Here is a 16,837-nt window from a genome sequence, read left to right as displayed (position 1 = left end):
GAATTAACTCTGCTCTCCCATGGGGCAGAGGGACTGAACCGCACTGCTCACAATAGCACTGAAGGGCGACATTTCACAAAATTTATGTACATGAACATCAAAGAAAAAGATAAGAATGGAGAAGGAAATTGAGAAACACTATAAATGCGTACAAAATTTTGATTAGAAAATCTGACGGGAAGAAAATATTTGAGAGACCTAGTCGTATGTGGAAGGGTATTGAAAAATGGATCTTGAAGAAATGAGATATAAGGATGAGGGAAGTAGTCATGTGACCAACTTGTTTAGGCTGCCACTTTTGATGCAAAATAAAATTTTATATCCTTTTACGAAGATTCTCAGACACTACTAGAGTCTTAACTGCTCTTTAATATCTTATTTTCAAATATTAAAATATTAAAATACATAACGCACACATCTGANTCACGCTCTCTTTGCTTGCAGATTTCTTATATATTTTTCTTCTACCCTGAAGATGGAGGCGATACGTTCCTCCGAAACGTCGGTTAACACCACATATACACGGTGCCAAATCCCAGAAGACTGCTTTCTTGATATACCGACTGTCTGCATGTTATCTGGTGATCGTAAACTATAGATAGCTGTTGTTATTCAGGTTGTAAAATCTTTTCTTCTTACATGGATAAGAAAGTTATTCATTATTTTCAGAAAAGCTTGAAATTGGTCCATATTCATAGCCGATTAAATCCAGGTCACATCTCAAAATATACGATTATTCCTCTAGTGAATTCCGTTGGTGTTCTAAAGAATTGCCCGAAACTTCTCTCCAAATAACACTACTCAGTAAGGTTGCTATGGCAATATAAATGAAAATATTTAGAATTAATTCCGTTATACTGATTCCAAATAAGAACACAAAAGACTTTCTACCTGATCAAAGTTTAGTGCAATGAATTTCGGTCCAAAACAGAGAAAATTTTACATACGTATTTCTATGTTAGTGTTCTTTGGGTTTCTTCCAACCATAATATGATACAATTACGTATTATCAGCAAATATAAATATGTTATAATTTAAATAAAAACATTATTTCAAAGTGAGTAAGACTTAGTATTTTTTTATTGCTAGTGGTGTGGGACTAAGTCCCTTTTACTGCAGCCACTTCTGGCCTATTGTACCAGCCCCAGATGATAGATGAGGGTGATTGTGGAGCAATTGGTGGAGTGAAGATTGGCAAGGGAAACCGAGAAAACCTGCCCTAGCGCCACATAGTCCACCACAAATCCCACTTGACAAGACCCGGGATCGAACCCGGGCCGCCGCGGTCGGAAGCCAGCGACTAACCGCTTGAGATATGGTGCGGCCTTGAAAATCTGGTAGTACCTGGAATCGGACCAGGGACCTCTGGATCTGTAGCCAAGAGGTAGTAAGTACGTTCTATTTCACAAACAAAAGCAATAGGAGGTAACGAAATAGAAGTGTGGGTGTTATAAACTTCGGTCTGACGCATTTTAATCAGGATAACCGAGTTAGCAAAAAAAAAAAAAAATTACTTCCCACACTTTATCGAAAATTTGGGAATTTGTTGTGCTGTAAAATTAACGTGAATACTCTGGGTTACACACCCACTCCATGGACCGAAGAAGCTATTGAATAGGAGTTACTAACAGCCAAACGGATGAACAGACACAATGGTAATAGAGTTCAGACGTCAGAATGTAAAATTGATTCGCATTATATATGTCACGACTGACGGTGTCGAATTTTGCACGACTTTCACATTCATCTGGTCCAATATTTTGCAACTTCATATTGTTGCTGTACGAGTTTGACTTTATTAGCTGATGTAGGATCGTGAAACTAATTAACACACTTGTCATTCACTTCTAATAAATTAAAAAGTGTCAAAATATTGTTAGGGTAAGGGTGTGTGACTTTAGACGGTTTATGAACTGGATATCGGATTTATTGACCACTTACACCTTTCAGAACTACACGTAATTACAGCGCTATCGCTATCTACAAATTTACAGTTCACTGTTACACACACAATAAGGTTATCAGTATTCATTAGTCGTTTCCTGGCAACGGATTTTAACACAGTATTTATATCAGTCTCACTGTAACTGCAGCACACATTAAGCCTTTTCAGCCTAATCCCTTTCTAGTCAATTTTCTCAGTCATCTTTTACTGCCATCTCAAGAGACTTCCTCAGTTCAAATCCAAAGCTCATACCCTGGCAGGCTGGAGTCTTGAAATTCAACTCACTCCTAGTCAAAGTCAAAGCCAAAGTCAGAGTTACTTTACGACTGGCGATTTACCGCCAATCACTTCATCTTGGAGCCAACTCTTTAAGGATCACGACCAGTGATTTTTTTTCCATTTAAATAGGTGAAGTCATAGTCCTAATGTAAAATCCTCTCTGACGAGAAGATGAGTTTGTCTCTAATGAATATGCTTAGCCTTTCGTCACCAGTACGTATCACACTGAAAATTTTTCCTTTTGGACTAAATACAAGTCCTCTGTCAGTCGAGGCTTTGCAAAGCAGAGCATGTCCCTCTTATGTACCTTATGCTACAACGGCAGCTTAGTTGCCTGAACGGTCGTAAGCTTAACCGCCGCCAAGTTCGAGCCTCTTATATTTTCTATGCTTGGCTTCGCCTTGTCCTATACCGCGAAAAAGTTCATTCTCACGATTTTGTATGGCTTTTGCTTGTCGCCTGCACAATTTTTTATATAATCGTATACATCCTGAAGGTCTAAAGCCATGTGTAAATCGCGGACTGGTGTGCACCTTGAAAAATTTCTTGTGGTGCGAAGAAACTGTTTATCAGGCACGGCAATTTTAATATGGAGGTGTCTTCCGCTATTTCCCAGGGGGAACAAGCATAAGTCATTACTGATCTAGTCCGTGTTTTATGGAGCGTTAGTTAGCGCTTACACGCTCAATTTTGAATAGAAAGTAGATACTAACAAATGTTCGAAAGGCCTTGGCTTCAGTCATTTCTATGTGCAGTTATATAGCGACGGGGTGGCCTAAACAGAAAACATCGTTTCATAACAATTACTCTATTGCTATATAGGTGTATTTACCTCGCTGTTGCCTAGAATTGGCAGTTCTTCTATTGTTGCGTACATGTTCATTTCCTGGGGAACCTGTTTACCGAATCGTTGCCTAGCTATGAACGTCTACCCTGGATCCGCTTTTCCGGCTTTCAGGCGTTATATCACAATATGTATAAATATATACTGCTGATTAATTTAGTGATTTATCTTTTATTGGACTGTAGACAGCCCAGGGAAATCAAGAAATATAATTTCGGAATTTGTCCGAAGGGTGTAGTAACTTAATTACAGTTGATTATTGAAATTCATGGATATTAAGGGGTTCGTACTGCCTAATGTATATATTGAACGTAAAAAATAGTCCGAAATATAAGAAATTGCATTGTAGTAATGTGTATTTAAATAAGCTCAAAAACATTTCTAAAAAATGGTTTTGTAATGATAATGGCGACGATATCATGTTGTTTGAGAAATTTCGACTCATAATTTTTTACACTTCCACTTTATAGCGCGGAAAAAGGTATATTTTTTTAATGTATATACATCTTCAATTTAGGTGCAACGTTTTTGTCCCTAACCCTTTCTCTATTGGATTAATTGTGAATTCCTCCGACTCAACAGCCAAATGAGACTGAAAAAGACAGGGTTGACTCCATGACGTATATTTAAAGTTTCATTGGTTTACAAAGTCATTAGCTGTGCATTCCAATACTGATGGGAAAGAAAGGGTTGGTAGTAACACACGAAATGTCTCTCATACCCTCCCTCAACATCGCCTCCCTGGCGGAGGTCGGTACTCTTTAAAATACCTTGGAGTAGTTAGGAGATCAAAAGCAAAGGGTTCGATGAACTGAAAAAGGAATTTAACAGAAGATAAGATTTCTTTACATTTTTATGTCGTATGTTTTTTCTTACTGAACTTAAAGCCTCTTTTCGGGTGAAGCAAAGGAATTGCGATTAGTGATTTCTTAGATTGAATTTACATGAAGGAATCTCATGAAATCGTCTGAGTGTACAGAATATTGTGTAGTTAATAGAAGGATCTGAAATTTTATGGTACAATATGACGGATGAAATATCTTGATCTTCAGTAGCTTAAAAAGNAGCTTACAATAACCCACGATAAACAACTGCCTAAGACTCGCTCCATTCTGATTGGCTCCATTCTGGTCTTTCTAATCTGCTCTGAACTACGACTGACTTCTGATTTACGATTAGTTTGAACTGCGACTAAACACGGGATATAGCTTACTTGACTCTGATCTGAACGGCCTCTCACATAGTGTGTCCAAAATGTCATGGTGGTGGGTTTAAAACTATTATGTGTATTAAACGGAATATGGTACATATTTTAAACATGAACTAAATTATAGAACAAATCGGGCCGCACCGTAGCTCAAGCGGTTAGTCACTGGCTTCCCACCGCGGCGGCGGCCCGGGGTCGATTCCAGGTCTGGTCAAGTGGGAATGTGGTGGACTAAGTGGCGCTGGGGCGGGTTTTCTACGAATACTTCGGTTTCCCCACCAATCTTCATTCTACCAAATACTCCATCATCATAATCACCCGTGGCAGGTACAACAGGCCACTCTACGGTCGCAATGCTGAGTGGACCCAGCTGGACTCCACTCCCCACTAAGCAAAAAGAAGAAGAAGAAGAAGAAGAAGAAGAAGAAGAAGAAATCAAATAGATTTTTCCGCGTGTATATCGAAGTTCTGTGTGGTCTCTATTGGTGGCTCTGCAAACATCTAAGACAGTATTTCTCAATCGCCGGGCCACAGCCCAGTACCGAGTCCTGAAATCAATTATACCGGGTCCTCGTCTTATAAAAAAGAATTTAGCGGGCCGCAGTTTCACAAATATTGAGAACCACTGATCTAAGTGGTCTTCCATTTCCTGCCGCACTCGACCAAGGACATCAGGCATAACAGATGCGGCAAATCCTCTGTTTCGCTGTTTCAAGTTGTAGACAATTTGTGTACCAGTATCCAAGAATACGTCTGTTTATTACTCGTATCCATGGAAAGGTGTTCCGTACTGACTTTGTTTCCAAGAATCCATCTCTAGGAAACGTGCTTGTCAATTCGTTTCCTAGCAATGGCTCTACATGTCACAACAGGAAACTGAGTCCCAATGTAATTTTTAAGAATTATTTTGATAGGTCTTTGTGTCTATAACGTTTAACATTTCTATTCAGAAGGTTTTCGGTTCAAATTTCGGTCGGGACACCTAGAAGTCTCAACTAGATTATTTGTGAGTTAGCTCAGTCGCTTCAGATAAATATGTTGATATGAACTCGAATAGGTCATAACTGTTTCCTTCTAAATCCTTTCCAATACGTTATTCACCAACCGTCCCCCCGTTCCATTCGATATAGTAAGATATACTGAGAACGTTACAAAATACGCAATACAAAACTGAAAATATAATGGTGTTCAAAAACAGCAGTTCTGAGCGACTCCGTTAGTAATAAAGGTAGAAAACTATCCTTGTTAACAGGCCATGAAGGCGCATTGTGAGACGTCGAGGCTCCCACATTTTCTAGACAATCGGCTCACAGATAACAGTGAGATTGTCAGCCTTACGCGCTGGCCGCCCTTTACCCCCAGGAAGATTCCTGGTACTTATTTCTGTTAGAGGCTGAGTCGACCCCAGGGCCATAGTGCGGCTGGAAGTATTTGGCAAATTGTAAAAAAATCCAACTCTTCGGGACTTGAATCCACGACCTTCTGGCTTGTAGTATATTTCCGTTAGTATTATAAATTATAAAATTCCATTATGTCGTATTACACATTGCAGCATGCTGTAGCAGAGTTGGTTGAGGCACTATGCTACAAGCCGGAAGGTCGATGGTTCTAATCCCGATGAGGTCATCGGATTTTTCAATTGACCTAATCCTTCCAGCCGCACTGTGGCCCTGGGGTCGACTCAGCCTTTAACAGAAATGAGTACCAGGAATTTTCCTGGGGGTAAAGCGCGGCCAGCGCATAAGACTGACAACATCACCGCCATCTATGAGTCGATTGTTTAGAAGATGTGGGAGCCTCGACGTCTCACAAACTTATGGGACTCCACAGACTATTAGAGGGATAGGTTTAACTTACTAATTCCAAGCATTTCCTGTAAAGGTGATAGTGGCTTTGGAGATTAAGAAATTCTAATTTTTATGGCAGCCAAATATTCGTCCAATTGGACCTTATCCTGAGCCAATTGAGCCTAGTCCAAATATTCCTATCCTGTTTCTGTAAGATCGGATTTATTTTTATCCTCCCACTTGGCCCTACATATCGTCAGCGGCATCTCGTCTGTGACCTGCCCCTTTAGAAGGCAATTGTCTTACTTCCTTATTTACTGAGGCTGTCGGCACTCAGACAATATGGTGTCGATGATAGGATGATTAATGAATATGGAGTATCTGATGAAATGAGAATTAGCAGGAGAAATATAAGTGCTCGGAGAAAACCTGCCCCCAAGTGCCGTTCTGTCGACTACGAACCCCATATAACTTGATCTAGGATCAAACCAGGGCTGCTGGGTGTGGAAAGTCAACGCCTGACCTCCTGAACTATGGCGCGACCATAATTAAAATATAATATTTCCTCATTTTCCCCTGTGGTCTATATGTTGTCCTGCTCATCGGTCTCTAATGTAGCGATCTTAACAATGCTATGTTAATGTCACAAATTATGAGGCTTCTCATTACGTATCTGACTCAGTTCCCTAGTTAAATCCATTTTCCTTTGCTAAAATATTTCCATCGGCACTTTTATAAAATCCCTTAGCCCAGATAGCGTAGTCGGTATAGCGACTGGCTATGGGCTGGATGACAGAAGGGTTAGAGTTCGAGTTCCGATAAGGGCAAGAATTTACACTTCTCCATAAGTCCAGACCGGCTCCGGAGTCCACCCAACCTCCTATACAATGGGTACCGGGGGCTCTTTACTGGGGGTAAAGCGGCCGGGGCGTGAAGCTAACCACTCACCTCCAGCTAGTGCCGAGGTCAAGAAAATGTGGATCTATACGTACACCCACTGCCCCCTATGTCTTCATGGCGTCGTGTTTAATTAGTTAAGTACAAGAAAACTTTGTAATAGGTAAGCAAGAATATGGGATTTGCATTAAATTGAATTGTTGACATATTAGTCTTGGTATTTTATCCATATTAATTCGCTTTGTTTATATGAAACCCAAGTCGTGAGAGAAAAGGCTCAAAACATGTTGTGACGAAATATTTAGCATACCTATTTTTTGCCTCAATTTAGGATTTGAATTGGGGCCCCTTCGAATTCAAGCCAGAAGAACTCTCTGAGTTTTAGCCAACAGAATATTTATTAAGAACATGATGTTGTACTAATTATAGAATTATAACGTTAAGGAGCCCATACATGTACGAATCTGGCTCGCGAGTCCGGCTCGGAGAGCTTGACTCGGGAGCCGGGCTCGGATTAATTTCACCACAAATACATGAGCTGACTCCCACCTTTGCGACTCACACACGGACGAGTTTGGCTCATTGGAACCCGAACCGAGTCGGACTCGCGAGCCAGACTCGTACGTGTATGAGCCCTTTAAGAGAATGTGGACTCTACTGCAGGTGGCTGACGCCCTATCTTCCATATATTATTATCGAAAAACGGCCCCAGGGCCTCCGCTTGCGTCGCGACATTGAAACGTGGCTACTGTCATTGTCTAGATAAGTTACTGCGCCATTTTATGTCCTCAATACAGATTATCTTCGTAACCTATTAAAAATGTCTCGTATGAAAACATCAACAAATCATGGAAACAAATTTTCTTCTTAGGAAATATGCGACTCCAAATAAAAATAAACTTGATGTTTTTATTCAAGCAGTGACCGTATAAGTTAGCTACAATGAAAACGTATTGTTTATAAGAATGTGTCTGGAATTCATTTCGATATGTCAACAACATGTCGTCACAACCAATATCACTATTTTCTTAAAATCCGACTTCGTAATTCATATGTGCATACGAATTTCGTGTTTTGTAATGTTTCTTCGGATGACGCACGATACAGAACTGGAAACTCCACTTTTCCCCTTTTGCTTTCTGAGACGACAACGCATTGGTAGTCTCATAGTACAACTTCTTCAGATGAGCGCATCTTTACACCCTGGAGCATTTCCAATTGTAGTTACTGAGTCATCGGCAATGACGTTGGTATTACGTCACTGTAAAAAAATGTATCTTCTCACGGACAAAATCAAAATGCTGATCCCGTACATTGACCGGCTCACATGCACCACAGCGATGACGCCATTCTTCGGACAACTGCGCCTGCGCATGCCTTCGGAAAAATACTTCCTCCCCACGTTCAATTAAGTGACTGCGTCATAATAACATGTATCCCTAAATTTGTCACGAGTTATGGACTTTTAATAAGGATGTTCCTTTTATTATTCATTATATTTCATGTAAGACATAGATTCGTGGATCTCGGAAGAGGGTATTATAATTTAAACGTATGTGACGTTGTTGTGAAATTATTCTGTCCTGAAGTAAATCTTAATTTTTTAAGCTCGCTTAGTGGGGAGTGGAGTCCAACTGGGTCCACTCGGCACGGCGGCCACTGATTGGCCTATTGTACCTGCCCAGGTGATTATGATGAGGGAGAATTTGGTGGAATGAAGATAGGCAGGGGAAACCGAAGTACTCGGAGAAAAGCCGCCCCAGCGCCACTTTGTCCACCACAAATCCCACTTGACCAGACCCACAGCCGCGGTGGGAAGCCAGCGACTAACCGCTTGAGCTATGGCGTGGCCCTGAACTGTAGTAAGTTGAAGGATACAAGTCGGTTAGTGGTTACAGCTTAGTAACATGTAAACTGCTTGGATTATATTTACGGTACGTTGTGAAAAGCATATTTCAACATATTAAACAATTCTTTCTCTTTGTATCAGTAAGATACAGACCTTGGCATGCGACTTTAAGTTAAAAGGCTTGCTTTTAAAGTGTTATTAATATATAATTAGTTTAATCCAGATATTCAATAGCTTGATATAAAGTTCGTAAGTCATGAAGTTTTCTTACTCAACTACAGATATGAAAATTCATAGAATCATACTTCCACACCCGATGTTAGGTGGGTCCCTTGTCACCTCGGCATGGGGCGTCCTCAGGTTGCAGATGGAGGATACGGCCTCCAGATATGGAGGGCAGCTGAGAATATATCGAATGAGCAGTTGCGGACAGCCAACAAGGGGTGATTCTCCAGATTGGGGATTGGGTATGGGACTAACAAGTCCTCAACTAAGAAATAAGATAGTTACAAAATGTCACAAAGGGCCTAAGACTTGGGAGAATTCTTTGGATAAACGAACTGAGCCAAGGAAAATTGACGTGTGATTTGGTACGTGGAATGTAAGGAGTCTGTATAGGGTAGGTTCGCCCATGAAAATTGCGAAAGGAATATCAAATATAAATTAGATTTAGTGGGAGTACTGGAGGTCAGATGGGACAGGGGTGGTACCATACCAGCAGGAGACTATACATTTTTCTATGCAAAGGGGAATGAGAACCATGAATTAGGTACAGTTTTTTGTACATAAGAGAATCGTATCAGCAGTTAAGACGGAAGTGTTTCTTAGTGATAGGATGTCGTACATAATACTAATAGGTCGCTGGCGTAATATTATCGTTCTGAATGTTGATGCCCCAACAGATGATAAAATTGATGTTATGACGGGTGGCTTCTACAGGAACTAGAACGTGTATTCGATAAGTTCCCTAAATACCATATGAAAATTTTGTTAGAAGATTTCAATGTCACATTAGGCAAGGAACCAACAACTGCGAATGCGAATGTACACGGAATTTGTAATGATTAGAACTAAGAAAGTCTGTAAATACATTTTCCATTTCTTATCATGCAGATGCTCAAAAAGTAATAATCTTCACGAATTGCAAGAGTATCACACATTTTTGGCATTTCCTGCACATATACTTTTCTTTACTTGCATTTTAAGACGAAAGTTCTTATGTTTCTTTTTGTATTTTGTTTAAATACCTTACTGATAATCTCCTTCATTCTCTCAAAAGGCCTTTTCTGCAATGACGGGGAAATCCAGAAGGAAATATCTCTTTTGTAAAGTAGAGTATACTACAACCCCCCAGGTAATTCCTCTCATTAGTGTGACTTACGCGTTGGGGATTTATCTAAGAAATCGCATGCCCTACCAACCTCCGTTCCTGTCTTGAACATTTTGAAAGTGATTTTAGTTTTCTATGAGCCGTTCAACAATTTAAGTTCAAGTCTCGAGTCGATATCCTCATGGCATCGGTTGCCATAGACGGTGCCTTCATAACCAACTGTAAAATCGTAATATGTCTGGCTTGCAACATAAGTATTTTGTGTTCCATGAAATCACATTTGGAGCAACATGTACGAAGAGCGTTACATATGAAGAGCAAGCAACTGAGTACTTCGAAAAAGCAAGTGCTCTTAACAAAGATGCAGCCATTTTCGACCTCAAGAAAGGAATTATTCAAGGATATGTGCAGTTCGATTATGTCCACGAACATCTCCAAGTTTAAACTCCGAATGCCAGAGTTTCGGTCCTTTTTGGAAAAATATTGCAAACAATATATTCCAAACTAGTCAACACTTCGAGAACATTATCTGCCTATCTTCTATGAAGAAACATTTCTAAACAAGAGATGTGACATAGGAGATGCCGTTATGCGGAGTGCTGTGGACGAAACAACGGATTCCGTGAGTCGCGTTATCATAAACTTTGTGGCTGGCAAGTTAGCTATTGAAGTTCTTTCCAATCCACATTGTATTTGCTCCAGAGTTCTGCACCATACAAATCATTCATCTATTGTAAGATCTGTGAATGACGGACTTAACGTGATGTGTCCTATCAGAGTTCATGAGGAGAAGCTACTCGTACTAATTTTGTATTCAGATGCTCCGGCATAAATGCTGAAAGGTGCAGGTGCGTTGAAAGTGTTTTACATTAATTGCAATCATTTTACTTGCCTGGCCCATGGACTGCAAAATGTTGCCGAGGAGATCAGAGCGCAATTCTGCCAAGTGACTAAATTAATTTCGATGACAAAAATGTGTTTCTCAAAACTCTAATCCTGCAAGCAGCACTTGCCAGACGCACCCTTGCCTCCGGAACCAGTGCCAACAAGATGGGGAACCCGGAATGAAGCAATCAACTTCTACATTGAACACTCTGAACCTGTGAAATCACTTGTAGCCAAGTTCCCATAGGAGTCTGTAGTTTCCGTTCGTGGACCCAGTGAGCATTCAGAGATCCAAATGTGGCCTGTTCAATTTATTACATCCGAAGCAATTTCGGCTGACTTCCGGGGCCTATATAACGTTTAGAGGCCCAGGGACTTCCTCTGCAAGAATCTATGGACATAATGAAAAATGCAAGTGAAAAGCTTGGTGTTGTGAAAAGGAAGCTGGTGAAAGTGAACCCACCAAGCTGCAAGTTGTGTTAAAAAGAAACCCTGGATTTTCGACATTTACCATTGTCTGTCAGTTACTTAATGGAGATCCCCCTGAAGACATTGCTCCTGAAAAAAATCTTTCGTTAAAATACTCACAAGTGGCTTCTTATGATACAGAAAGATTCTTTTCAGCCTACAGACACATTCTATCAGACTTAATAACAGGATTAACGATGATACCATCCACATATCAAGCTGAAGAATTTTCCTGATCATTCTGGAAGTTCATGCTTCCTTGTGGGAAAGAAGGGACCTATATTCGAAGGTGAAATGAAAAGTACGGTGAATGTTTTTCTCACGATACCTGCTAAAAACGAGATTGAGATTCGCTCAAACAAAAGAAACTTTACAAATGCAGGTGTAACCTACTTTCTTATCCTCTCTCATCCCTTGCAGTCCCCTTGTTGTTGAGGTGGAATTTCTTACCACGGCCATGAACTCGCAAAATCATTCAGCGTGCTGGAGGAGGTTCAGATTAGTGTTCTAACAAAATGGTTTGAGGGGCCAGTTTCTTATACTTCTTATTTTAACTTAAAAATATTTCTGCTTATATATAAAATCTGTCTCGAATCAATAAATTAAAATTATTTAAAAAGAGAAGTCCTAATTCTTATATATACCAGAGGAAGTTACTGATAAAATTACTTGCATTATCTTCGTCAACTTTACTATTCTGTCGATTGGAATTTTTGTGAAAGGGAAAGAAGTTTCTGTACAGTATTGTCCTTTAATTGTGGATCTACACATCCACTCCGCCATACGCTTTCATGGCGTAGGGCTTAATTAGTTAAGCACAGGGCCAACTTTACCTTTACCTTATTGCTCTTTAATAGATATTAAGCCCTTCAAGCGCCATAATTCTTTTGTGTACCCTCCACTTTAACAGAGTAGATCTTTGCATTCTTCCTACAGAATGTATTTGTTTGTTTCCTATGTTCTCATATTAAATAACGAACTTTTTCCCTAAGCAGCATTAACTGGATAATCGTTGTAGCGGAGGAGTACTGTGTTTCCTGCGACATAAGCATTTATGTATCATTTAGATGAAATTCAATCTTTGGTAGGTTAAATTACTATTTTATTCTTCCAGATGGCGTCACAAAAATTGGAACCAGCTTGAAAATATAGGTGCGAACAGAAAGGGAAACACACGAAGCCAAGGCCAGGTTAGGCGATTAGACACTTAAGTGGCACCTACACCATTCTTTCCGCTCCCTCCAAATGATTCCTCTTTTTTTTTTTTTTGCGGTCAATCATTTCAACCCCTTGCACTTCAATTTTCTGCACAACCCTTACCGCTATTTTTCCTTGTCATCATTATCATTATTGTATCTGCGAACAAGGCCTTTAACCCCATCACTCACGCCGTTTGATAGAGGAAGATTGTAATGGGATAGTTCCCCACGAAATTCACATTCCTTACCCATTAATAACAGGGACGGTAATCACCCCTTTCGCAAAAGAGCCGACATCTATAGAAGAGGTAGTGGTTGGAATGGGTTGGCGTGCTCATTCTTTATGGATGTGATGGGCAAAAATTTCAAGGCCGACAGAGCGAAGGAGTGAAGGAGTGAAGAAGGCCTCATGTAGCTTCAGATTCGAGTCAGCGCAAAGTAACACGACGTAAAGAATAAAGTTAAAAAGTCTTTTGAAAACATAGAGGAGGAAACGTTATTACAAAATATGAAGATGTCATTGAGGTTTAGGGATGGGACTAATATCAATCGAAATATAAAGAACTTGGTTTATAACTCAGAAAAAACTACTTTTCGTAGGCACACAAATGACCCTTGCATAACCACACCCATATCTACAGACAAGATGAGCAGCATGTATTATATGACGCTTGAAGCAAATAATTTATAATCATTCTAATTCCAGTACTTCTGAATTTTTTTTCCTTTGGCGCTATAGCCCCAATTTGGGCCTCGGCTTACCTCCATGAAACTTTCCGTTTCACTTCGGTTTACTAGATCTTAGACATTCGGTAGAACTCCTTGGGCGGGTGAACACTTCGTCGCAAGGCCTCTACCTGTACACAAACACAGAAAAACGCACACACACAAACACTAAACATCCATGCCCCGAGTGGAATTCGAAACCACGATCCCGGTTTCCGAGTGAACGAAGACAGTACATGACTTAGACCGCTCGGCTACCGTGACTGGCGAACAATATATTACATATCCTGAAATCTATGTAACTCTATAATCAGCAGTGTTTCTCTGTATTTTGGGTTACCAGGGTTTCAATCTCACCTTAAGGCTGCCTATTTGAGCCTATTTGTAGTTCTGCACAGCACTTCCAGGCAGTCTATTCAAATGTTTCGTTAAAATAACTCTCGACCACTTCTATATATATTCCTACGAATTCGTCTTTCATCTTTTCGCTGAGAACATGTTGTCAGCTCAACAAAGAAATGAATACCAAAGAAACACAATATGCCGAATGATTAAGCCGAAATTTTCACGGTCGTACCCGTATATTTCGGAATATGAAATCACATCAGTAACATCACACACCGAATGGATTAGATCACCACTAATTTTGTAGGTGTTAGTATCACAGTCGAATATTTAATGTTTTGACGTGGTTACTTAAATAATGTCCACTGCGTGGAAACGGCTGGTAAAAAAGCGAGTAATCTTTAGGCAGCTGCCCGGGACAGCAATTGAAAAACTGTCGGGAGCGGTGTTCAAACTTGCACTCAGAAATCTTAAATTGTTTTAGTACCTTATACACGAATTATGAAGAAATCGACAAGAAAAATTTTAATTCGTTGATCTAATAGACAGCTAAATATAAAACTCTGATTTATTTCGGAGCTGATAGACAGAGTTTATGGAGACCGAGTGATCGAGACATCCATATTTGAATCAATGATTATTTATTTATTTATTATATTTATTAAATTGGATATTGTATCAGACATTTTTATTAACTTGTTTAGATCAGTAAGATTTGAGGTTTTCACGGCGGTGACTATGAAACGTATACGTTCCTCGGAAACGTCAGTTAACACAATATCTACACGGCGCCACATCCCAGAAGACTGCTTTGTTTAGATCTCCCGTAAATCATTTTAGTAATACTCCACCAGCCCGATTCGAATTTCGGGCTGGTTAGGAGCAAACCCAGTACAGTTTTTGTGGTTATTCTCAGTCTCGTAAGGCGGGCCAATGTCGAGGTAGTACACAGAAACAGAATGCTATAGCTTCATAACCGAGTCTCTCCGATTCCAAACACAACATTTTAGTATCATCTCATTCAACTCTTAGTAATATCTGAAGTAAGCGGCCTCCGTAGTCTAGGAGTAACGTTCCGACCTCGTGACTCAAGGTACGCGGGTTCAAACCCGGCGGAGGTCTTGGAATTTTTTAAGGGCGGAACAAGTCCTCCGGGAGGGACTTTAAGCCGTGGGTCCCGTGTCGTAGAATTACGGCACGTGAAAAGTCCTCATGTCTCTAGGAGACCTCTGAGCAAAATTAGGCAATCATTTCCCGCCCAAGTAGTTTCCAATGCCTCTGGTAGATGGGGGAAATATCAGGTACCGACGGCCGACCTCGTTGGCTGAACGGGACTGATAGCACGCACCAGTACCGGTAGGGTATGGGGACAGTAGAAATTAAAGGGGGACGCACAATGGACCAATAACTGGTCTAAGTGCATGGGGAAACCCACCCCCTCTAATAATAATAATAGTAATATTAACATCTGAAGTATCACATAAGTGGCCTCTGTGTCAGCCTATACGGCTATATAGGAAAGCAGTCTAGTGACGACACTCAAAATATTTTTTAGTCAAACCATGCAGATTCGCGCTTCAGTCGTTTACATACAGTGAAAAATTTCGCAGAACGCACCAAATGACAAAATGGTCGATTCCCAGTATTGGGAAGCAGCCCACCTCTTAAATTTTAACTGTACATCCGCAAAAATATGTATTATATCCCGAAATTACAATATTGCATCAAATTGCCTTGAAATTCGTGTTGGAACAGCTTTGCCACATTATCCAGCAAATAAATTTCGTCGCCACTATGCAACAAATTCAGACAAGACTGAAACTACAGAGTTTGATGGATTTTTTACATTTTTCTCACCAGCATACGAATATTTCTCTTTAATTGTATAGAACTGGCAAGTAATTTTACTCACACGAACACGGATGGTGGTAACCTTCACTAGCGGCAAGAACTTCTGGGCGATTGACATAGGTCAGAGGAGAAGAATGAAAAGAAGTGAAGCCTCGAGAGCCTCGACCCCACCTACCCATGGAACATCTTTCCGCGGCCTCGGTGTAACCTACCAAAGTTAATAAACAGTGACACTAGTTATGTAAGCTTTGAGGTACGGCGATGACTATGAAGAAAGTCGTCTTCTTTGATCTGGCGCTGTGTATTCTTTATTTCAGCCGACGTTTCGGAGGAACGTATCGCCTCCATCTTCAGGGCAGGTGAATTGCGTTGCGAATACATAGAGCAGTAGCTGCAGCTCCGAAACGTAGGCTGAAACAAAGAATACACGGCGCCAGATCCCAGAAGACGACTTTCTTCAGTGATACTAGTTGTTTAAATTGTAGTAGAAGCACATAATTTTGTAGCTCTTAAATTTGTTTTAATTTAAGCTGATTGTCATCCTAATGAGTGCCAGAAAATAGGAATAGAGATGTGGCTATGACATAAAAGAGATCCTGAAACATATAGAAAGCCAGAGCAAGTTTAAGGACAAACTATTGTGAAATATTACACGTATGTAAATTCTCTCATAAGAGATTCTGTAATCGTCTGCTTCAATGTTTGGATCTCTCTATCTCTCTCTTGCACTTGCTTTCCTGTTTCCCTTTCCATGCACGTTTATGGCAATCACCTTCCTCGTACTATTCTCTTCTCCTTGTTGTTTACAAGAGAAATATTTTTATAATCTGAGTTGAGACGTGACATAGACCCCATAGTGAAGCTAGTCAAGTGTATGTTGGTGTTTGTTACGCAAGCTTGAGGAAGGTCACTAAAGATAACTCCGGAGTTTCAAGTCCCATTCGTAAAGCAAAACTCTGTGATTGTAACTGAGGCTAAGGATACATTTTATTAAGGCTCTTTTTCAGTGACGTTATCTACATGAATTTAGTTTAAATATATGTACTAATCGGGACACTCACAACTCAGTTCGGTGCAATAGATCATAGATGATTTCAACATATATCTGAAAATTGTTAAGACTGATGAATTGAAATGACATTAAGAAAATGTTTTGAACTAACTTAATATTTTTCTAAACAATACTTAATAATTCTTTAAGTTAAAATTGTTGGTGTTTCATTTA

This window comes from Cryptotermes secundus, unplaced genomic scaffold (assembly GCF_002891405.2).
Source record: "Cryptotermes secundus unplaced genomic scaffold, Csec_1.0 scaffold1482, whole genome shotgun sequence".
Classification (NCBI taxonomy): domain Eukaryota; kingdom Metazoa; phylum Arthropoda; class Insecta; order Blattodea; family Kalotermitidae; genus Cryptotermes; species Cryptotermes secundus.
The sequence above is the reverse complement of the archived record's forward strand: the minus strand, read 5'-3'. Positions refer to the sequence as shown.